The sequence below is a fragment of the Bubalus bubalis genome, chromosome X (assembly GCF_019923935.1).
Source record: "Bubalus bubalis isolate 160015118507 breed Murrah chromosome X, NDDB_SH_1, whole genome shotgun sequence".
Classification (NCBI taxonomy): domain Eukaryota; kingdom Metazoa; phylum Chordata; class Mammalia; order Artiodactyla; family Bovidae; genus Bubalus; species Bubalus bubalis.
The window spans coordinates 9,886,464-9,911,177 of NC_059181.1; the positions used below are offsets into that span (position 1 = coordinate 9,886,464).

The 24,714-nt window shown below is 39.9% G+C and overlaps 1 long non-coding RNA gene across 2 annotated transcripts in view; it reads left to right on the forward strand.

The window, feature by feature from the left end:
• Positions 1–24,714, forward strand: part of LOC102395959 — a 224,964-nt gene that overhangs the window by 40,899 nt on the left and 159,351 nt on the right. For both annotated transcript variants that reach the window (XR_006548570.2, XR_006548571.1), the window contains exon 2: positions 18,533–18,654. This is a non-coding gene — a long non-coding RNA (uncharacterized LOC102395959). The remainder of the gene's footprint in view (positions 1–18,532; positions 18,655–24,714) is intronic.

Sequence of the window (24,714 nt, forward strand, 5' to 3'; positions counted from 1 at the left end):
TGGAACAACTAATTGGTTCAGAATTGAGAAAGGAGTATGACAGAATTGTCTGTTGTCACCCTGTTTACTTAACCTATATACTGAGTACATCATGAGAAATGCCAGGCTGGATGAGTTACAAGCTGGAATCAAGATAGGCGAGAGAAACATCAACAACCTCAGATATGCGGATGATACCACTCTAATGGCAGAAAGCGAAGAGGAACTAAAGAACCTCTTGATGAGGGTGAAGGAGGAGAGTGAAAAAACTGGCTTAAAACTAAATATTAAAAAAACTAAGATCATGGCATCTGGCCCCATTACTTCATGGCAAATAGAAGGGGAAAAGGTGGAAGAGGTGACAGATTTCCTCTTCTTGGGCTTTGAAATGGCTGAATGCAGCCATGAAATCAGAAGACGATTACTTTTTGGAAGGAAAGCTTTGACAAACCTAGACAGTGTGTTGAAAAGCAGAGACATTACTCTGCCTACAAAGATCCATATAGTCAAGGATATGGTCTTCCCAGTGGTCATGTACCCTTGTTGTGAGAGCTGGACTGCAAAGAAGGCAGAGAGCCAAAGAATTGATGCCTTCGAACTCAGGTGCTGGAGAAGACTCCTGAGAGTCCCTTGGACAGCAAAGAGATCAAACCAGTCAATCTTAAAGGAAATCAACCCTGAATACTCACTGGAAGAACTGATGCTGAAGCTGAAGTTCCAGTATTTTGGTCAACTGATTTGAACAGCTGACTCATTGGAAAAGTCCCTGATGCTGGTAAAGATTGAGGGCAAAAGGAGAAGAGGGCATTAGAGGATGAGATGGCTGGATGGCATCACTGATGCAGTGGACATGAACTTGGGCAAACTTTGGGAGATGGTGAAGGACAGGGAGCCCTGGCATGCTGCAGTCTGTGGGGTTGCAAAAAGTTGGACACAACTGAGCAACTGAACAATAGTATATAAATGTGTGTGTGTGTATTCTTTTTCAGATTTGTTTCTATTATAGGGTATTACAAGATATTCAGTATAGTTCCCTGTATTATACAGTAAGTCCTTGTTGTTTATCTACTTTATATGTAGTAGTCTATATCTGTTAATCACAAATTCCAAATTTATCTTAGTAACCATAAGTTTGTTTTCTATGCTGTGAGTTTCTGTTTTGCAAATAAGTTCATTTGTATCATTTGTTTTAGATCCACATAAAAGTGATATCATACGATATTTGTCTTTCTGTGTCTCACTTTACTTAGTGTGATAACCTTTAGGTCCATCCATGTTGCTGCAAATGACATTATTTATTTTTTTATGGCCGACTAATATTCCATTGTCTATATATACAACATCTTCTTTATCCATTCATCTGTTGATAGACATTTAGATTGTTTCCATATCTGAACTATTGTAAATAGTGCTGCTATGAACATTGGGTGCATATATCTTTTCGAATTAAGAGTTTTTCTCTTTTCTGTATATATGCCCAGGAGTGGGATTGCTGGATCTTATAGTAACTCTATTTTTAGTTTTTTGAGGGACCTCCATACTGTTCTCCATAGTGGCTGCACCAATTTATATTCCTACCAACACTGTAGGAGGATTCCCTTTTCTCCACACCCTCTCCAGCATTTATTATTTGTAGACTTTTTAATGATAACCATTCTGACTGGTGTGAAGTTGTACTGTATTGTAGTTTCAGTTTGCATTTCTCCAACAGTTAGCAATGTTGAACATCTTTTTCATGTGCCTGTTGGCCATCTGTATGTCTTCTTTGGAGAAATGTCTGTTTAGAACTTTTGCCCATTTTTTGATTGGGTTGTTTCTTTATTATTATTTTTTTGATTTTGAGCTACATGACCTGTTTGTATATTTTGGAAATTAATCCCTTGTCAGTCATATCATGTGCAAATATTTTCTCCCATTCAGTAGGTTGCCTTTTCATTTGTTTTCTTTGCTGTGCAAAAACTTCTTAGTTTAATTAGGTCCCATTTGTTTATTTTTTATTTTGTTTCTACTACTTTATGAGATGGGTCCAAAAAAAAAACGCTGCTGCAGTTTATGTCAGAGTGTTCTCCTATGTAGTCCTCTAGGGGTTTTATAGTATCCAGTCTTAAATTTAGATCGTTAATCCATTTTGAGTTTATTTTCATATATGGTGCTAGAGAATGTTCTAATTTTATTCTTTTACATATAGCTGTCCAATTCTCCCAGCACCACTTATTGAAGAGATTGTCTTTTCTCCATTATATATTTTTGTTGTAGATTAATTGACCATAAATTTGTATGTTTATTTCTGGGCTTTCTGTCCTGTTCCATTGATCTATATGTCTGCTTCTGTGCCCGTACCATACTCTTTTGATTACTGTAGTTTTGTGGTATAGTCTGATGTCAGGGAGTCTAACTTCCTCCAGCTCTTTTTTTTTTTTTAATTTTTAAAAATTTTTATTGGAGTGTAGTTGATTTACAATGTTGTGTTATTTTCAGGTGTACAGCAATGTGAATCAGTTATACATATATCCACTCTGTTTTTTTTTTTTTAATTTTATTTTATTTTTAAACTTTACAATATTGTATTAGTTTTGCCAAACATCGAAATGAATCCGCCACAGGTATACTCGTGCTCCCCATCCTGAACCCTCCTCCCTCCTCCCTCCCCATACCATCCCTGTGGGTCGTCCCAGTGCACCAGCCCCAAGCATCCAGTATTGTGCATCGAACCTGGACTGGCAACTCGTAGATTCTTTTCCCATGAAGGCCATTACAGAGTACTGAGTAAAGTTCTCTGTGCTATATAGTAGGTTCTTATTAGTTACCTATTTTATATATAGTAATATGTATATGTCAATCTCAGTCTCCCAATTTATCCCTCCTTGCTCTCATTCCCTGGTAAACATAAGTTTGTTTTTTCTTTCTCAAGATTGCTTTGGCTGCTCAGGGTCTTTGGCGTTTCTGTGTGTGTGTGTGTGTGTGTGTGTTAGTTGCTCAGTTGTGTCTGATTCTTTGCGATCCCATGGACTGTAACCCTCCAGGCTCCTCTGTCCATGGAATTCTCCAGGCAAGAATACTGGAGTGGGTTGCCATTTCCTTCTCCAGGGGATCTTCCCAACTCAGGAATCAAACCCGAGTCACCTGTATTGCAAGCAGATTCTTTACCATCTGAGTCATACAAATTGTAAAATTTTTTGTTCTAATTCTGTGAAAAATGCCTTTGGTAATTTGAGAGGGGTTGCATTGAGTCTCTCGGAGAAGGCAATGGCACCCCACTCCAGTATTCTTGCCTGGAAAATCCCATGGATGGAAGAGCCTGGTAGGCTGCAGTCCATGGGGTCGATCAGAGTCAGACACTGAGCGACTTCACTTTCACTTTTCACCTTCATGCATTGGAGAAGGAAATGGCAACCCACTCCAGTGTTCTTGCCTGGAGAATCCCAGGGACGGGGGAGCCTGGTGGGCTGCCGTCTCAGGGGTCGCACAGAGTTGGACACGACTGAAGCGACTTAGCAGCAGCAGCAGCATTGAATCTGTAGATTGCCTTAGGTAGTATGGTCATTTTAACAGTATTAATTCTTCCAATCCAAGAACATGGTATATCTTTCTATCTATGTGATGTTCAGTTTCTTTCATCAGTGTCTTATAGTTTTTGGAGTACAGGTCTTTTGCCTCCTTGCTGCTACTGCTAAGTCACTTCAGTCGTGTCCGACTCTGTGCGACCCCATAGACGGCAGCCCACCAGGCTCCCCCGTCCCTGGGATTCTCTAGGCAAGAACACTGGAGTGGGTTGCCATTTCCTTCTCCAATGCAGGAAAGTGAAAAGTGAAAGTGAAGTCGCTCAGTCGTGTCCGACTTAGCAACCCCATGGATTGCAGCCCACCAGGCTCCTCTGCCCATGGGATTTTCCAGGCAAGAGTACTGGAGTGGGTTGCCATTGCCTTCTCCTTTGCCTCCTTAGGGAGGTTTATTTATAGGTATTTTACTCTTTTTGATGAAATGTTAAATGGGACTGTTTTCTTAATTTCTCTTTCTGATATTTCATTGTTAGTCTATAGAAATGAAACAAATTTCTGAATATTGATTTTGTATCCTGCAACTTTACCAAATTAATTGATGAGCTCTAGTTTTCTGGTAGTGTTTTTAGATTTTTCTGTATATAGTATTATGTCTTCTGCAAGCAGTGACAGTTTACTTCTTCCTTTCCAATTTGGAATCCTTTTCTTTCTTTTTCTTCTCGGATTGCTGTGGCTAGGACTTCCAAAACTATGCTGAATAAAAGTGGCAAGAGTGGTTACTTTTGTCTTGTTCCTGATCTTAGAAGGAATGCTTTCAACTTTTCTCCATTAAGAATGATGTTTGCTATGGGTTTGTTATATATGGCGTTTATTATGTTGAGGTATGTTTCCTGTATGCGCACTTGCTGCAGAGTTTTTATCATAAATGGATGTTGAATTTTATCAAAAGCTTTTTCTGCATCAATTAAGATGATCATATGGTTTTTATTTTTCAATATGGTTAATACAGTATATCACATTGCTTAATTTGCAGATATTGAAAATTCTTGCATCCCTGGGATAAATCTTACTTGATCTTGGTGTATGTTCCTTTTAATGTATTGTTGGATTTGGTTTGCTCATATTTTGTTGAGGATTTTTGCATTTATGTTCATCAGTGATACTGGCCTGTGATTTTTCTTTTTTGTGTAGTATCTTTGTCTGGTTTTGGTGTCAGGGTGATGGTGGCCTCATAGAATGAGTTTCGGAATGTTCCTTGCTATGCAATTTTAAGTTCCAGAAGGACAGATGTTAACTTTTCTCTAAATATTTGGTAGAATTTATCTGTGAACCCATTTGGTCCTGGACTTTTGTTTGTTTGAGAGTTTTAAAATTACTAATTCAGTTTCAGTGCTGGTAATTAGTCTATTCATATTTTCTATTTCTTCTTGGTTCAGTCTTGGGAAATTATACCCTTCTAAGAAGTCCATTCGGAGAAGGCAATGACAACCCACTCCAGTACTCTTGCCTGGAAAATCCCATGGACAGAGGAGCCTGGTAGGCTGCAGTCTATGGGGTCGCGAAGAGTCGCGCACAACTGAGCAACTTCACTTTCTCTTTTCACTTTCATGCATTGGAGAAGGAAATGGCAACCCACTTCAGTGTTCTTGCCTGGAGAATCCCAGGGACGGGGGAGCCTAGTGAGCTGCCGTCTATGGGGTCACACAGAGTCGGACACGACTGAAGCGACTTAGCAGCAGAAGCAGCAGCCAGAAGTCCATTTCTTCTAGGTTGTCCATTTTATTGGTATATAGTTGCTGGTAGTAGTCTCTCATAATCCTTTGTATTTCTGTAGTGTTGGTTGTAACTTCTTTTTCATTTTTCATTTTATTGACTTGGACCCGCTCCCTTTTTTTCTTAATGAGTCTGGCTAAAGGTTTATCAATTTTTGTTTATCTTTTCAAAGAACCAACTTTTAGTTTTATTGGGGTTTTTTTTAGTCTTTCATTGATTTCTTCTCTGATCTTTATGATTTATTCCCTTTTGCTAACTTTGGCTTTTGTTCTTCTTTCTCTACTTGTTTTAGGTGTAAGATTGGGTTGTTTATTTGAGATATATCTTGTTTCCTGCGGCAAGCTTGTATCACTATAAACTTCCCTTTTAGAACTGCTTTTGTTGTGTTCCTTAAGTTTTGGATCATCGTGTTTTCATTTTCATTTGTCTCTAGGTATTTTTAAAAATTTTCTCTGTGATTTCTTTAGTGATTTGTTGATTGTTTAGTAGCAGACACGTGTTTGTGTTTTTTGTGTTTTTTTTCTTGTAGTCGATTTTCAGTCTTATAGTGTTGTGGTCAGAATAGAGCTTTGGCATTCTTTTTGATCCCCTTCTCAGTAGAGTTATCTATGCACCAAGTACAAACAAACAGAAGGGTGTAGATAAAAATCAGGTCAGATAGGGAAAATAAAAGACTTGTGAAACAATCCCCCTTTTCCAAGAAATTAGTGGAATCATCTTCTCCTTCTACCCTTCGGCTATTGAGTCATCTTCCAACTAAGAGATCTTAACTCCTTTTTGCTAGATATGACTTGATGTGCACACATACTACTAGAGTTTGGTGAGAGTCACTTATAAAATGCTGGCCAGGGTCCATGTCTTACTTATCTGTTCAGTTTCCAGACCTAACATAGTGTAGAACCCCAAATGAACTCCATTTCTCAGATTGAATCCAACAAGCCAAACCAGTAACCTGACCGCTTATCACTATTTTTATCCTTAATAACTATGATAACATATGACAGGAAGGATAAGTCTACAGGTATAAAGTAACAGGTAGCTACTCAAAGAAATATACATTAAGGATAGGGATAGGGATCGGGGAACACATTGAAAAATCAACACATTCCACTCTGGTTCCAGTGTACCACATTGGAAGAACCATAGAAGAAAAGGTTTGGATTGTATTAGTTAGAGCATAGTAATAAAGGTAGTTTGGAAAACACCTGAAACTAGCTACCAGCTGTTTATTGTCTTTCCAGTTCATCTACTTGGATATAATATTTTGGAAAATATCTGGGGAAGGCATTAATCCACATAACTATAGCATAGTAAGAGCTGTGCCATCTCTGCTTGCCTCTCCTCTGTTGGCAAACTGGCTTTCTTGACTATCCCATAAACATGGCAGAAGATGTCTGTCCCTATCATTTATAAATTTACATCTTCTTTCTTCAAATGACCAGTGGAGACAGATACGTAATTTTGATTCCAGATTCTAGTTTTCAGAAGAGAGAAATGGGTTTGCTCAGCTTGGGTTAGTTTCTATTCCTGACTCAATATTCAAGGGTCAAGAGATGCATTGGGTAGTTATAAATATGAGTCAGGAACCACTCTTGTCTGGGAGAGCAATTGTCAGAGAAGGAAGCTGGTGGGGTGGGCAGATAGCCTAGAAGACTTCTTATACAATGGAAAAACACTTTTCCTCCATAGAGGAAATAAAGTACAAAATGAGCAGATTATATGGACAAGACAACTGATAAACAATATGTGCAAATTTATGGAAGGCAATTAAAGTGGATCAGTGGCTGTTATTAATATAATCAATTCATCTAGTAGCACAGGAAAAACCTCACCAGTTTTTTTAATTTAAAACTTGCTCTTCAGAACCAAACCTAAGAAATGGCTGGGAAAAAGAATACCTGTCCAGTATTCATAACCTATGGAGAAGGCAATGGCACCCCACTCCAGTACTCTTGTCTGAGAAATCCCATGGATGAAGAAGCCTGGTAGACTACAGTCCATGGGGTCGCTAAGAGTCGGACACGACTGAGCGACTTCACTTTCATTTTTCACTCTCATGCATTGGAGAAGGAAATGGCAACCCACTCCAGTGTTCTCGCCTGGACAATCCCAGGGATGGGGGAGCCTGGTGGGCTGCCGTCTATGGGGTCACACAGAGTCAGACAGGACTGACACAACTTAGCAGCAGCAGCAGCAGCATTCATAACCTTTTTTCTATGAAAAGAGTTGGGGAATTTTTATGCACAGCTTAAAGAATATATTCCTCAGCCTTTCATGTAGCACAGTGTTGCCCATGAGTTGTATGCTGAAATTGTCTGCATATATTGGTACTTCCCAGGAATAATTTCTTGTTTTTTAAAGGGGCCCATAGCTAGTATATGTCCCTTATGCTTTTCACTTTTTCACCTTTATCCTAACTGGAATACAAACATGATAATTGGATTCTCAGCATCCATTCTGGAACCTGAGGTAACATTGAGGATGGTAATCATACTCTAAGAATGAAGGAATAGAAATATAGTAGGTGGCTAGGTCCAGGATGATACTTTAGAGCTATTATACTTAACTGCAGACTTCCATTATATAAGAGGGAAATAAACCTCTGTCTTGATTAAACCATTTTTAAAATCTCCATCCCCCATAACTAAAAGCTGAGTGTAAATCCTAACTTGGTTAATTATTCAATGGGGGAACATTACGTGATTGACTGATGGTGACTGATAAAAACAAAATTGATGACAGGACCCATCATGGAATCTAGTTCTATCTGGTCCTGATCCTTTTTGTTTTCACAGTGTCTAAAATTTATTAAAACAAAATGATATATAGATAAGATGGATAAACTCATGTCACTTTTAAAAGAACTCTGTAGAGACGATGAGAATGTGCTTTGAAGAACTGCAGGGAGTATAACTGATTGATGGCCCCAGCTACTGGGTTCTGAAATCCACCTCCAAGTTTGAGGCAAGGGCTCAAGCTCCACGGGCTGCTCCCAGCCAGTGATGTGTGGCAGGAGAAGACAGGTTTTTTTTTTCTGGAAGGACATGGGATTCCTCTGATGGCTAACTTTGGGTTGAGGACTCCCTAATGGCCTTGCCAAACCTTAGACTACATGGCAGCACACTTCTGCCCCACCTTCTCCCCATCGCTTCTTCACTCTGGGTCAGCCTCACATCACGGTCTCATGACTGTCCAGCTTTCCTGGCTCACTCTCCATTTTCTTTCATAGGCATTTCTCTTAGTAAAATCCCTGTATGTTTACAATTTTTTTTTTTTAACTTTACAATATTGTATTGGTTTTGCCATACATCAACATGAATCCGCCACAGGTATACACGTGTTCCCCATCTTGAACCCCCCTCCCACCTCCCTCCCCGTACCATCCCTCTGGGTCGTCTCAGTGCACCAGCTCCAAGCATCCAGTATCATGCATCGAACCTGGACTGGTGATTCGTTTCATACATGATATTATACATGTTTCAATGCCATTCTCCCAAATCATCCCACCCTCTCCCTCTCCCTCTCCCACAGAGTCCAAAAGACTGTTCTATATATCTGTGTCTCTTTTGCTGTCTCGCATACAGGGTTATCGTTACCATCTTTCTAAATTCTATATATATGTGTTAGTATACTGTATTGGTGTTTTTCTTTCTGGCTTACTTCACTCTGTGTAATAGGCTCCAGTTTCATCCACCTCATTAGAACTGATTCAACTTATCTTGGCATGTACTTCTGTAAGAACTTGGACTAACACACTCATTTGAAGAAGCTAAAAATATTCTCCATTCTTTCAGCCATTCTATTTTATGGGTCCATTTTATGCAAGAATAGGTGGTTCTTGAGCAGAAAAGTCATGGAATGTCAAGCTCTCTTCTCTTCTTTACTCTTCATGGTAACAATAACCCTGTGTACGAGACAGCAAAAGAGACACTGATGTATAGAACAGTCTTTTGGACTCTGTGGGAGAGGGAGAGGGTGGGATGATTTGGGAGAATGGCATTGAAATACATATAATATCATATATGAAACGAGTCGCCAGTCCAGGTTCGATGCACGATACTGGATGCTTGGGGCTGGTGCACTGAGTCGACCCAGAGGGATGGTATGGGGAAGGAGGAGGGAGGAGGGTTCAGGATGGGGAACACATGTATACCTGTGGTGGATCTATTTCGATATTTGGCAAAACCAATACAATATTGTAAAGTTTAAAAATAAAATTTAAAAAAAGTAAAATAAAATGAAGAAAAAAATGGGGAAAAGAAATAATCACCTATAGCAAATTTTTAGTGGGGGCTTTTGGTAGTGTGCTGTGCTCAAAAGCCTAAGATACTGAGAAGAATGAGAGATACGATAATGTAGTCTTCTCTTCTGCAAGTTTGTGATGTGGTTGGGAATATGAGACAGTGGAGAGAGGCTCTGCACTACACAGTGTTCACAAAGCAAGGCATACTTAGCTCTGCCATCTTTAATGTGTGGGAGATAAGAGGGTAGAGGTTTAATGGGAGGATTTTATAAGCCAGGCTTAGAAGTGGGGTGTATAACCTCCTGCCTATATTCCATTGGCCAGGAATCTGTCATGTGGGAGGCTGGGAAATGCAGTCTACCTGGGAGCAAAGGAGAATATGAAAATGGATTTGGGGAACAGTAAGCCAGTTCCTGCCCCAGCCACTTAGAGGAGAAACAACAGGGCCTTGGTTTCCTCAACAAGGGAAGGTTCTTTTCACAAAGACATTTCCATATAGTGCTCTCTTTATCAGTACTCTGGCTGCATCATTTCATTAGAAAGTATAAATTTTTAAGGGGATAAAATATAATGAAATATTGTATGGTAGTTAAACTTTCCTAACACCACTTAATTTACTTGGAGATTTGTTATGCAATCAAGTATTCCCAGACTATTTTGAACAGATTGCAAAGCTGCCTGATCAAAATTCTCATTTCTTATTTATAGGCAAATTATAGTTCAGATCCAGATGTTGAATGGGGGAGCAGGTAGGAAATTTTATCTTGCACTTCATAGGCGTGTCAAGCAAAAAGATGATTTATATTTTCTTTTCTTTTTTTTTTTTAAATTTTATTTTATTTTTAAACTTTACATAACTGTATTAGTTTTGCCAAATATCAAAAAGATGCAGAAATAGATGGATATGAATTGGACCCTGAATGAAACTATATTTAGGAGCTAATCAAATTTCTGTGAATTTCGATATAGCAAGGCTATTTTGTAAATTCAAGATAGAACTATGTCAATATGATAATAATGCTTTGTACTAAATATCACTCAAATATGGAAATTTTATTTTTAGCCTTGCATCAAACCTAATCCACCCTTTACTTTGAATGTCCAGATGTTCAAGCTGGTTTTAGAAAAGGCAGAGGAACCAGAGATCAAATTGCCAACATCTGCTGGATCATCAAAAAAGCAAGAGAGTTCAAGAAAAACATCTATTTCTGCTTTATTGACTATGCCAAAGCCTTTGACTATGTGGATCACAATAAACTGTGGAAAATTCTGAAAGAGATGGGAATACCAGACCACCTGACCTGCTTCTTGAGAAACCTGTATGCAGGTCAGGAAGCAAGAGTTAGAACTGGACATGAAACAACAGACTGGTTCCAAATAGGAAAAGGAGTCCGTCAAGGCTGTATATTGTCACCCTGCTTATTTAACTTATATGCAGAGTACATCATGAGAAACTCTGGGCTGGAAGAAGCACAAGCTGGAATCAAGATTGCCAGGAGAAATATCAATAACCTCAGATATGTAGATGACACCACCCTTATGGCAGAAAGTGAAAAGGAACTAAAAAGCCTCTTGATGAAAGTGAAAAAGGAGAGTGAAAAAGTTGGCTTAAAGCTCAACATTCAGAAAACGAAGATCATGGCATCTGGTCCCATCATTTCATGGGAAATAGATGGGGAAACAGTGAAAACAGTGTCAGACTTTATTTTTTTGGGCTCCAAAATCACTGCAGATGCTGATTACAGCCATGAAATTAAAAGATGCTTACTCCTTGGAAGGAAAGTTATGACCAACCTAGACGGCATATTCAGTTTATTTTTTTATTTTATTTTATTTTTTAACTTTACAATATTGTATTGGTTTTGCCATATATCAACATGAATCTGCCACAGGTATACACATGTTCCCCATCCTGAACCTTCCTCCCTCCTCCCTCCCCGTACCATCCCTCTGAGTCGTCACAGTGCACCAGCTCATTGAAACATGTATAATATCATATATGAAACGAGTCGCCAGTCCGGGTTAGATGGCATATTCAAAAGCAGAGACATTACTTTGCCAACAAAGGTCCGTCTAGTCAAGGCTATGGTTTTTCCAGTAGTCGTGTATGGATGTGAGAGTTGGACTGTGAAGAAAGCTGAGCGCTGAAGAATTGATGCTTTTGAACTGTGGTGCTGGAGAAGACTCTTGCGAGTCCCTTGGACTGCAAGGAGATCCAACCAGTCCATTCTAAAGGAGATCAGTCCTGGGTGTTCTTTGGAAGGACTGATGCTAAAGCGGAAACTCCAGTACTTTGGCCACCTCATGCGAAGAGTTGACTCATTGGAAAAGACTCTGATGCTGGGAGGGATTGGGGGCAGGAGGAGAAGGGGACGACAGAGGATGAGATGGCTGGATGGCATTACTGACTTGATGGACGTGAGTTTGGGTGAACTCCGGGAGTTGATGATGGACAGGGAGGCCTGGCATGCTGCAATTCATGGGGTCGCAAAGAGTCGGACACAACTGAGCGACTGAACTGAAATGAATCTTGGGGGATAGGGTTAGGAAAGGAACGTGTGTAAATGTTCTCAATAACATTTAACTTAGCATCTGCCTAGACTGTCAATATATATTTTTTCTAACTTGTATTAGCTATTTGGCAATTCCAGCTGCTTGATAACAGTTGTAGGATATCAGTTTCTCCAGATTGCTAACTACTGCATGAGACCACACAAAGTCAGGATTAGATTAAAAGTGACATTTGTAAAAGGATAGCAGAGTAGCTCCAAACACCATTTTTTAGTTTGTTTCTGCCATACTTGCAGTTAAAGAAATTCTCTTGCCATTAACACTTTATGAATTCAGCACTTTAAATTCAGAAAGGATCTTAAAGGTCAACTAGTCCAACCTTTTCATTTCACAGTTGAGAGAACTGAAGCTCAAAAAAAGATGAAGGTTATGTAGCTAATTAGTTACATGGCCATTTTTAGAAGCCAAGTCCACCCATCCATCCACCTATCAGTTCATTTATCCATTCCTCCATCCATCCAACTATCCAATCAACAAGTAAATATGTATTAAGTGCCCACTGTCCAGACACTGGCTTGATGCTGAGGATACAATGATGAACCAAACCAGACATGGTTTCTTTCTTATAGAAAAGGCAGATACTAATCAAATGGTTATATGAATAATATTGCCATGAAAGAGAACTACACTATGTACTGAGAGCATATAACAGGGACAGACCTTGTCATGAGATTTACACTGGGAGATGAAATTAGAGTGTGTGTTAACCAGGTGAAGAGGGAGGAATGTACCATGGAAACCCATGTGCTTTGATAGAAGTAAGAATAACAAATGTGATGAGCTTGAAATAGTCCAGTGAAGCTGGGGTGCAGAGAGCAAGTAGGAACATGATTCAAGATCAGAAAAGTAGGCAGAAAGAAAGAAAGAAACCATCTCTTGTCCTGAAGAGTTGGTGTGAGGATGATGAGGTTTGGACTTGAGCTGCCATTTTGCTACAGTGAGGAGCAAGCCAGGAGATCAGTGTGAACCCCTGAGGATGATGCCAAAAGCATAGAAGGCTGAGAAGAAACTACATAGTGAGAAACCAGGTCCTTGGTGGTACTGCATGAGCTACATGGTCAAGTCTCATGAACAGAGTTAGTATAGAGGGAGAATTTGGGGGGAGGTATTGAGAGGGAGGGTTTACAAAATGCCACAAAGAAACTTTTGGGGGTGATGTTTATTTTCATTATCTTGACTATGGTGATGGTTTCATGGGTATATGGTGGTGGTGATTTAGTTGCTAAATCATGGCCAACTCTTGCGACCCCATAGACTGTAGTCTGTCAGGCTCCTCTGTCCATGGAGTTCTCCAGGCAAGAATACTGGAGTGGGTTGCCATTTCCTTTTCCAGGGGATCTTCCCAATTCAGGGATCAAACTTGTGTCTTCTGCATTGCGGGCAGTCTCTTGCATTACAGACTGAGCCATCAGGGAAGCCCTCATGGGTATATACATAAGTCAAAACTTATCAAATTATATACTTTAAACATGTACAGTTTATTGAATGTCAATTAACCTCAATAAAGTTATTTTAAAAAAAATTAGTGTGGCACCATTTAGTTGTGGTTTTTATGATTTAAGTGTTTAAATTGGATTTCTTTGTCACTTGTAACCAAAATGTTTCCCTCAAATAGGGACTCAGCCAAATTAAAATGGCAGCCACTGTATACTTGTTGAGATGTTTGTTATTATTTTTTTTTCAGTAATTAATGGATACTGAATGCTCACTTTCATCATCCTGTGGATGCGTGGAATGCTTTCTATGTCTATTTAAATCCTACTCATCTTCAAAGCCCAAGTTAGCCTCCCTATCTTTCAGGAGGCTGAACACTTACCTTCATATTCTTTTCAACAGTTTCTTCCCCTCCTGTTGGTCCATTAATAGTGTGACAATCTATGTGATCTTGTATTAATATTTTATTTATTTCATTTTATTTTATGTTATTTATTTAAAGAAAAACTCCCTCTGACCCATGTTTTAAAATTGAAGTATGTTTTTTAGTTTTTACAGTGTTGATTTAGTTTCAGGTGTACGGCAAAGTGACTTAGTTATTAATACATATATATGTGTGTGTGACACACACACATACACACACACATACATATATATATTCTTTTTCAGATACTTTCCCATTGTATGTTATTACAAGGTATTAAATATAGTTCCCTGTGCTATATAATAAATCTTTATTGTTTGTCTATTTTATATATAGTAGTGTGTATCTGTTAGGGCTTCCCAGGTGGCTCAGTGGTAAAGAATCTGCCTGCCAATGCAGGTCACTCAGGAGATGTGGGTTCGATCTCTGGGTTATGAAGATCCCCTGGAGGAGGAAATGGTAACCCACTCCAGTATTCTTGCCTGGAGAATCCCATGGACAGAGGAGCCTGGTGGGCTATAAGCTTGCAAAGAATTGGACATGACTGAGTATGCATGCAGGGAATCTTCATATTGTTCTCTATAGTCACTGCACCAGTTTACATTCCTACCAACATTGTAGGAAAGTTCCCTTTCTCCACACGTTCTCTAGCATTTATTTTTTGTCGACTTTTTCTTTTTGCTTTGCCTTGCAGTTTTCGGAATCTTAGTTCCTAACCAGGCATTGAACCTAGGCCATGGCAGTGAAGTGCCAAGTCTTAACCACTGGAGTGCTAAGAACTCCCTGTTCGTAGACTTTTTTCTGATGACCACTCTCATCGGTGTGAGGTGATTTTGAGCATCATTTCATGTGCCTGTTGGCTGTCTGCGTATCTTCATTGGAGAAATGCCTCTGACCCATCTTTTCCAAAAGAACACTCTTGTATTTTAATATCCCTGTTTCAGCTGTCTTTTTCTCCTTTGCATCTTTTCGGGTATAAGTTCTCAAAATTTGGGATACATAAGGTTCACCTTTGGGCTTGTTAGAAGGGAAGATTTTCTCATATCATAGATGCACATATGGAAAAACATGGTACATTAGATATTATATAGTATAGATACTTAGTGCCTAAATCATGAGTTGAATTGATGAAAAGTCCAGAAGGGTGTGATTTGAAGATTATCAGAAAGGTTTCTTCTGTAAGGCTCTAAAAATGGGCCCCTCCTTCAACTTGTCCTTGATGATCTCATAACTAGGATGAGTGTCAAGGTCGAGGTACTGCATACTTTAAAGGCTGCTAAACTTTTTGATGACCTTAGCTAAAACTAGTGAGAGAAACCAAATCTCATCCCTCACATTCTGCACGAATAAGAACTACAGCGTTAGGAGTTCTTAACAGTGTGTATTTCACCCACTCGTCATTCATTTTTTGTTTCTGCCCAAGCACCTTTACTTCCTTCACTATTGAGCTCTGATCCATTCCCACTGATTTTTGGTTTCTCTTCTAATGGCAAGCACCTTGGTCTAATGGGGAGCACCCAGACTTCTATTTGGAACACAGTTTTGTCTCAGCAAGTTGTCCATTTCTTCTTGTCTTCCTCTGGCCCAAGCTGAGCCCTACTTCATCCACCCCTGCCTCTCATCCACGCATAGCCACTGTGTTTGCCACTGAGAAAGATGATGCTCCAGCTTCTTCCAACCTAATCTTGTTTCTTTGACACATACATATATATATACACACACTCTTGGCTTTTCTCAATTTCATATATGAAAATCGACAAGTTTAACAAAACAATGGAGAAGTTAAAAAGCTAAGAATTCTTACAAGCCTTGGTAACAAGAGTTTGTTTCAACTGCCTTCTCTTTACCCCACTCGTGGTGAGTGAATTCCCACTCTGGAGTTTTGGGGATGGCTGAACACACAGCATCCACTACTGGAGGGATGAGATGGACAATGGTTTATTAGTCACACACAGTCTGGAGCAGGAGGATCCCACACATGACGTACGGCTATGTGGGGTTTAGCCTCAGAGGCAGAGCAAACAACCAGGGGCTGTGAGAGGCAGGCTTCATGGTGAGGTGAGGCAGGCTTCAAGAGGGTGAGGTGTACCCTGGCTTCTGCAGGAGGACATGACTGGCTTGTTTGAATAGTTCGAAGGCTGCGGGTCCTTGTGATAAAGAGAGGTGTTTGGCTAAAGAACCTTTGTGGCAGAGTAGGCAGAGGAACTTGCAGTTAGGCAATTTGAGACCCTGCTGATTTCACCAGATGTCAAGACAGCACATAATATTAAATTTAGGCCTTTACTACAGGGTCTCTAGTTTTTATTTATTTATTCTAGTTTTTAAAAGAAATCTAAGTAGGACTCACCCAAGTAACTTTCTTTCTTTCCACGTTTTGTATTGCTACTTTCTGGCTCAGATGGTAAAGAATCTGCCTGCAATGCAGGAGACCCAAGTTCAACCCCTGGGTTGGGAAGATTCCCTGGAGAAGGGAATGGCTACTCACTCCAGTGTTCTTGCCTGGAGAATCCCATGGACAGAGGAGCCTAGTGGACTATAGTCCATAGGGTCACACAGAGTCGGACACGACTGAAGAATCTTAGCATGTGCACACCTCCTTTCTTAGGTCGAGTTCCTTAGAAGCAGAACCTGAAGCTCTGAAGGAAATCTGGTGCATTGTGGGCAGTGCCCTTCAGGAAGAACTTAAGAGGAGGTGGGAAGCTGAGTGAGGACATGGTCTCACCTTCTTAAAGAGAGGCTCTGAAATACAAATCACACCTTGGAGTTATCCTTGCCTTGAGAGAAGGGGTCTTTTTTGTACCCCCATATCAGTCAGTCTTTGGCGATGGACCATGGGGTGGGGTAACTTCCTGGAGAGCATAGCTACCATCACTCCAGGGCAGTTCTGCAGAGAAGGAGGCAGCTGGGGTAGTCCACGTTCTCCCCAGCAAGGGGGTGGGTGCTCTGGCCTTGTAAATGGAATCTGGGCAAGGTACCAATTGCATCTACTGCATATGCTTCACATCCATTAACCTCCTCAGCAACCCCAAGAGGCAGATATTATCATCACTGTATTTTCAGATAAGAAAACTCCAACCCAGCCTAGTGCTCATTTTCAGAGTATTGCTAGGGAAACATGCTTAAGAATTCCAGAGTGTCTTCTAGCTCTTCATTTTATGTTTTTAATTGTATTCAATTTATGAAATATGCACTGATCACCAATATTGTATAGAGTCGTCATACAGGAGAGTTTAGCTGAAGGCCCCAGTTACACATCTTTCTCCACTGGAGGCTTTGATGTTGAAAGACCCTTGGACCAATTTTGCCCAACACTTCAAATTATATAATTAACTTTGTGTACCTTGTTGGATTCAACCTCAAACTGATGAATCTGTCCTTCTTAAATCATTTGTGTGAGTTATCTGTTCATAAAATAGGTCTTTTAATGAGGAAATCTGACAACGGCTCTTCATTTAAGTCAGTAATTAAGGATAGCATGGATACATTATTTTAGTTGCCAGTGCTGTACCTTTTTAATCCTTAAGCGAATAGCTTGCAAGAGAGAGACAGATGAGTAAAAATATCTCTGAATAAGACTGGACACTTAGCCTTCTTGGGTTTTTGGTACAAAAAGGAAATGACTGTGAACCATGGGTTTTCTGTGAAAGAGGGTGATCCTTCCTTTTAGGACTTTACATCTTTGTTTAAAAAAATGGGACAGGTGTCCATCAGCAGTGATCTCTGGGGAATTGGGGAAGATTGCTAGGCAGATTGAGTGTGAGCCATAAATTTTCAAAATTTTTATTTGTTTTAAAAATAGATAATACATTACATGGTTTAAAATTCAAAAGGATATTATAGTAAAAAATCTCCTTCCCTTATCCTGCAGGTACCCACTTCCCTTTCCCAAAGGCAACTAGTGTTGTCAGAGAATTTTTTTCAGAGATGTTTTATGAATATTCAAGCAGGTACATGTAAATATTTGCTAATATATTTGAAAATTCAATGGAGAGAGTAGAAATAAGAAAACCCTTGTATTAGTTTCCTAAAACTGCTGGAACAAATTACCAGAGGCTTAAGATGAAAGAAAAGTATTTTCTCACAGTTCTGGAGGCAAGAAATCCAAAATCAAGGTGTCAGCAGGGCCATTCTTTCTCTCAAGGCTCTTGGAAGAGTCTTTCTTTGCCATTGCCTAGTTTCTGGTGGTCTCTGGCAATTCTGGGCATTCTTGGACTTGAGGGTACATCATTCCAATATCTGCCTCTGTCATCACGTAGCCATCTCTTCATGTGTCTCTGTGTCCAAATTTCCTCCTTCTTACCAGGATACCAGCCACTGGATTAGGGCCCACTCTAACATAATATGATGTCATTTTTAACTTGATAACTTCTGCCAAGATGGTATTTCCAAATAAGATCACATTTATAGGTATTGGTAGTTAGGACTTGAGCATATCTTTTTAGGGGACCTGATTCTACCTACTTCAATCCATAATGTTATCATTTCGAAGCTTAAAGCAGGTTTTGTAGAGAAGTAGAGATCAATTCACCTTTGGGATATGGAATAAAGTTAATAATTCTCTTGCTTAGGGGAAAAACAAATACCCAAATGGATCTTTCTCTTTTGCAGATAGGAAGCAAAGACCAACAATGATAAAGGAAGGTTTGTAAACCTCCAGTGACATTAAGAAACCAAGCTCTTCTGGATGAAAATGAGAGAAGTCGTCTATGTGGTGAAAAGTATTTACATCGGTGAGTTTTTTAACTTTATTTTTAAGTCCTACCTATATAATAAGAAATACATCATGACCCAGACATACAAATGTCTGAATATAAGTATATGAATATATGAACTGAAGCAGTCTTGCTCCATTAAACAGCATGTACATTTATTATTTGAAATGAATTTAAATCTTTTCTAGTCTACCTTTTTTTCATTAATTTTTTCTCAAGGCCTCTAATGTTTTGCCTCCTGTAGTATAAATAACACTTTTTGGTGATATGTCCTTCCTTAGGAGGGGATTTATAGAATTTCAGTGCCTGCTTGTTCTCATAGAGTTGTTTTTGCATGGCAGGAAAAAAATGAAGAATTAATCTTTTCCTCCCCAAGGAAGAGTGAATATCTGTGAAAGGGAAATGATGAGCTAATCACCTTGGCTCAACGTAGATCGAACTGCTAGTATGGTACATGCATGTTATTCAGTTTTACATTAGATTCAGACAGATGTGCTAAGGTTGGGCTTTTTAGTTCCAATGTCTTCCTGGAGTCCTAAGACCAAGATTAAGAAGTTAGGCCTGTCAATCATTTTGGAAAATTCTGAAGCTGAAACAGAATTGGGTGATGTCTTTAAGGGAGAAAGAAATGTCTCTGGGACCTCTCCTCCAGAGAGAAGAGATGGCTCAAGGATATTTCTGTTGGTGGAGTGAAAAGGAGGTGGAAAAATGAAAAGTAAAGTTAACTCTTTCAAACAGTGGTGAAGTCAGGGCAATTGGCAGAGGTGCTCTTCCAGGACTAGTTGTGAGCTCTGTGATAGATTCTTTTCATGGATGATCTTGGTGACTGCGCACATCCCTTTTTAAGGACCCCTGACACCATCCCCGAAAAGGAGTATGTCAAGGCTGTATATTGTCACCCTGCTTATATTTAACTTATACACAGAGTACATCATGAGAAACACTGGGCTGGAAGAAGCACAAGCTGGAATCAAGATTGCTGGGAGAAACATCAATAAGCTCAGATATGCAGATGACACCACCCTTATGGCAGAAAGTGAAAAGGAACTAAAAAGCCTCTTGATGAAAGTGAAAGAGGAGAGTGAAAAGTTGGCTTAAAGCTCAACATTCAGAAAACTAAGATCATGGCATCTGGTCCCATCACTTCATGGGAAATAGATGGATAAACAGTGAAAACAGTGTCAGACTTTATTTTTTTGGGCTCCAAAATCACTGCAGATGATTGCAGCCATGAAATTAAAAGATGCTTACTCCTTGGAAGGAAAGTTATGACCAACCTAGATAGCATATTCAAAAGCAGAGACATTACTTTGCCAACAAAGGTCCGTCTAGTCAAGGCTATAGTTTTTCCAGTGGTCATGTATGGATGTGAGAGTTGGACCATAAAGAAGGCTAACCACTGAAGAATTGATGCTTTTGAACAGTGGTGTTGGAAAAGACTCTTGAGAGTCCCTTGGACTGCAAGGAGATCCAACCAGTCCATCCTAAAGGAGATCAGTCCTGGGTGTTCATTGGAAGGGCTGAAGCTGAAGCTGAAACTCCAGTACTTTGGCCACCTCATGTGAAGAGTTGACTCATTGGAAAAGACTGATGCTGAGAGGGATTCGGGGCAGGAGGAGAAGGGGACAACAGAGGATGAGATGGCTGGATGGCATCACTGACTCGATGGACGTGAGTCTGAGTGAACTCCGGGAGTTGGTGATGGACAGGGAGGTCTGGCGTGCTGCAATTCATGGGGTTGCAAAGAGTCTGACATGACTGAGCAACTGAACTGAACTGAACTGAACTGACACCATCGCTTAGCAGCAATGAATGTTGCCTATTCATCCCTGCCTCTTTCTCTGGAGTATTGCTCCCAGCAGAATGGGAGTGTTGTCACCTGGGAGTCCTGTTACCCCATTCTCCAAGTGGCTATGGCTAATGACAGACTGACACAGGGTACAGAAGGCTGGTCCCTTTTCCTTCGAGGTGGTACTGTCCTCTGGTACAATTTGTACCCCAGAATTCCATATGGGATCAAGTTGAAGCTAGATCCCGGTAAGACCTCGCGATTACTTCACTCCTTCCACTACCCCATCCTACTTTCCTCATTCCTTTTCTCTGTCCCAGAAGAAATCACGTGCCTAAGAACTCTCATCTCAGGTTTCAGTTCTGAGGAATGCAACCTAAGATAGTTACTTCTGTGTTGTCATTTCCTCACCTAGTAGTTTTATCATTACTTATTTTTTTTTTTATACTATAAGCTTCAGCCTTGCATTTGCATTTCACTTTGGAAATTAGGGAAGCTGATTAGGATCATGCTGTGGGTGAAGCAATGCAGAGGAGCAATGCAGGAATGCTTTGGAAGTAAACCTGGGAGTGGACACTGACCAGCAGCAGAGTCATCAGTGGTCCCGTGGGTGGAGGGAAGGAGTGGCTTCAAACCAGGAGGAGACTAAGTCATCCAGAAACAACCAAGGCAAATCCCTGGAAGAAGTGAACTTCCCCTTTTATTTGTTGAGAGAAGTCAAAGAAAGACTAGAGTTATACTGACAAGTCAGATGGGACTTGATGTGTTGTAATTTTGGGACCAGGAGTAAACTGATCTCATCTTGTCTGTATGGGCTATTGTCATATTCGTTTCCAAGTGCTACTGTAACAAATGACCACAAACTTACCAACTTAAAACAACACAAATTTATTATAGTTCTGAAAGTCAGAAGTCTGAATGGGTTTTCAGATTGGATTCCTTCTGAATGTTCTAGCAGAGAATTTGTTTCCTTACCGTTTCTGCAGCTTCTAGAGGCCATGTGCATTACTTGGCTTATGGCTTATTCCTCTGTCTTCAAAGCCAGCCACACAGCATCTTTGAATCTCTCTCTGTTCTGCTTTAGCTACCACATCTCCTTCTCTCTGACTCCTCCTATGTCCCTTTTATAAGCACCCATGTGAATACTTTGAGCACACCAAGATCATCCAGGATAATCTTCCCACCTCAAAATCCTTAACTTAATGGCATCTAGAATATCTCTTTGGCTACATAAGGTGACAACATTCACAGGTTCTTGGTATTAAATCATGGACATCTTTGCAGAAGGGCATTGGACAGTTAGGGAAACTTGGGCACAAAAATTATATTTTCCTTTCAACATTTGCTTCATGTTCAATGCCTGAAATCAATTTTGCAGAGTTAAAATCTGTACTTACTCCTCACTCTTTTAGCAGAAGAGTTAGTCTGTGTCAGGGCTTGGACCCCATTACTAGGGTCATGGGTCTGTGTCACATGGCCTCGGAGAGTGCAGGGGTGCATGGTACAGCTGTGCCTATCCATGGACAAGGCTTTCTCCTGGGATGATTGTACAAGGGCAGAACCATGAGTGGCATCTCCACTAGGTCCATCCAACACTGACTCTTTGATTATATCTTTTGGGAAATCAATAAAGCAGAAAAGGAAATGATGAGATGATTCTTCTCTGGCCACTAAGAGTGTCTGTATATATCTGGCTGATATTTTGTATCCACTAAGGAAGCGAGACTCCAATACTTTGGCCACCTCATGCGAAGAGTTGACTCATTGTGGGGGCAGGAGGAGAAGGGGATGACAGAGGGTGAGATGGCTGGATGGCATCATCGACTCGGTGGACGTGAGTTTGAGTGAACTCCGGGAGTTGGTGATGGACAGGGAGGCCTGGTGTGCTGCTATCATGGGGTCGCAGAGTCGGACATGACGGAGTGACTGAACTGAACTGAGCTAAACTGAAGGAAGCGAGGGGATTTAGGTAAAGTCACACTCTACAAGTCCCACTCCAGCCTCACTCTTGGTCTTTCTCTCTCCCTTAGATTGTCATGTGTTATACTTTGTAATTTTTTGAACATCAAAATCAGGAGTAGAGCTCCAGACATAGCCTGTAGTCCATGCAAATGAATCCCAGAACTACTGTTAAGTTTGATGCTAAGATAAAGTGACATATGCTTCTTTCTCCATCAAATAAAAGTTCCTTTATGGACAGCAACTTGTGATTAATGTCAGTCAAGGGAGGAATGGTGTCAATCATTTGATATCAGTAATTTTTCCTTTGTATTCCTCAAATTGCCAAGAGAGGTCATTGAGAGTGAAGTTGCCTAGGTATTATTTTGCCCAGTAAAATGTATTTGACTGAAAATTTCCCTGTTTTCTGTCTTTACATTGCTGTCCTGACATGAAAGAAGTAATTTGACTCCTCAGCAAAGGAGGCATGATGTCTTCTGCTCCTCAGACCTTGAGTTCATGCTTTTGAGTCTTCCCTGATTTCATTAATCTCCTTGGTCTTCTCTCCCTGTCCCTCTATCCTGTTCAGATTTTTTCACCACCATATTATGTATGTTCTTCACTCTAGTGTTTCTTACCTGAACAGGAGTCTGGTCAACATGTGGATGGTGTGGTAAGAGCTAAAGCTGGAAAGGTAGGCTATTCTCCTTTTAAGATACTTGGAGTGTCTTTAAAAAAAGGTCATCTGGAGATTTTGAGTTGATTGCCATCTAATTTCTAAAACCCACGAGCCATTTCCCCAGAATGTTGCTTTGAGCCAATGATATTTCTGACAATTCATTATTCCTAATATAATGAAGAAAAAGAGATCTTGATTAAAGGTCAAAATCACGCACATTGCCTAGTTACTTTTCACAATCCAAGATGTAGAACCATGAACTTGATGAATTCTGGGTATCATTGAGATGCTTCAGAAAACCAAGTGACTGCTTCATGGATATTTCTTTAGTCTTTAATATTTCTTGCTAGCCAACTGTGACAATTTTGTACAAGGCAAGAATATCCTTTCTTAATATGCTTCCTTCAATCCCCAAGAATATAAATGAGTTGATGATTAGGGCTATGAAGCATACAGGATTCCATATCACTTTAATATATTTCTGTGATTTGAGCTATTTATTTTGCCAGCTCAATGTTTTCCTGATGCCAGGAAGAAATCTTAATGAGACTGGAAACCTGTGATATTCTTCACCTGGGTATTGCTGTAGAGAGGACAGAATAGAACCCAGTTTGTGTTAAGTAATAATAATAATGATGACAATAATAAAGAAATAAAAAAGACTTTTGTTTAGTTCAACAAAAAGCAATAATGTGCTGTTAGGGGAAATAAGCAAAATTATTTCAGAAGTTGTCTGAAGTGTATGGCAGGCATTTAAAAAATATTAGGTGGAGGATTTTACAGGTACATTTGAATTGACTGAACTTTCATCCTGGGCAGTAATAGGTATGAGACAAATAGAAAATCCTTTCACTCTTGAGAGCCATTGACTTAAGGGAAAGATTTTTACTGACAACTCATACATAAAAATGCAGTGTTATAAGTTTCTTTTAAAAAAACAGATACATGTATTATTCAATAGCTTGTTAAATTTTTAAGCATTTTATTATGAAAATTTCATTTTCATACATGCTTAGTGAGAACAGTATAATAAATCCCCATATTCCATCACTCAGTGTCAATAATTATTATTTTACCAATCTTTCAACTTTTTTCAAAATAAGAAAAAGTTGAGTTATATCTTACAGATATTCTATTCAGTTTCTTGCTTAGTCATTTCTATTTCTTACAGACTTTAAGACAGCTCATCTTAATTTCAATAGATTTTCTTATCTCATACTTCCCTGAGAAGATAGGCTATTCAGTTTGAGATCTGCCATTTTCCCTTCTCTGCACTTCATAATGTTTCAGAATTCTGTTCTTTTTCTCCCATCCTCTCCTCCTGTGTCCTCAGAGAAGCAGTGTTTCTCCATGTGAAGTTAAACTTCCATCTGAGTATTTAGTCACGTTGGTCTCCTCCAGAATCTTGCTCTATTAATTTTCTGCCCATTTTATTTATTCTTTAATTTATAGTTGCACTGGGTCTTTGTTGCTTTGTGCAGGCTTTCTCTAGTTGTGGCAAGTGGGGGCTACTCTTCGTTGTGGTACGTGGGCTTCTCATTGCGGTGGCTTCTCTTGTGGCAGAGCACAGGCTCTGGGCACGTGGGCTTCGGTAATTGTGGCACATAGGCTCAGTAGTTGTGGTTTGTGGGCCCTGGAGCTCGGGCTCAGTAGTTAGAGTGCATGGGCTTAG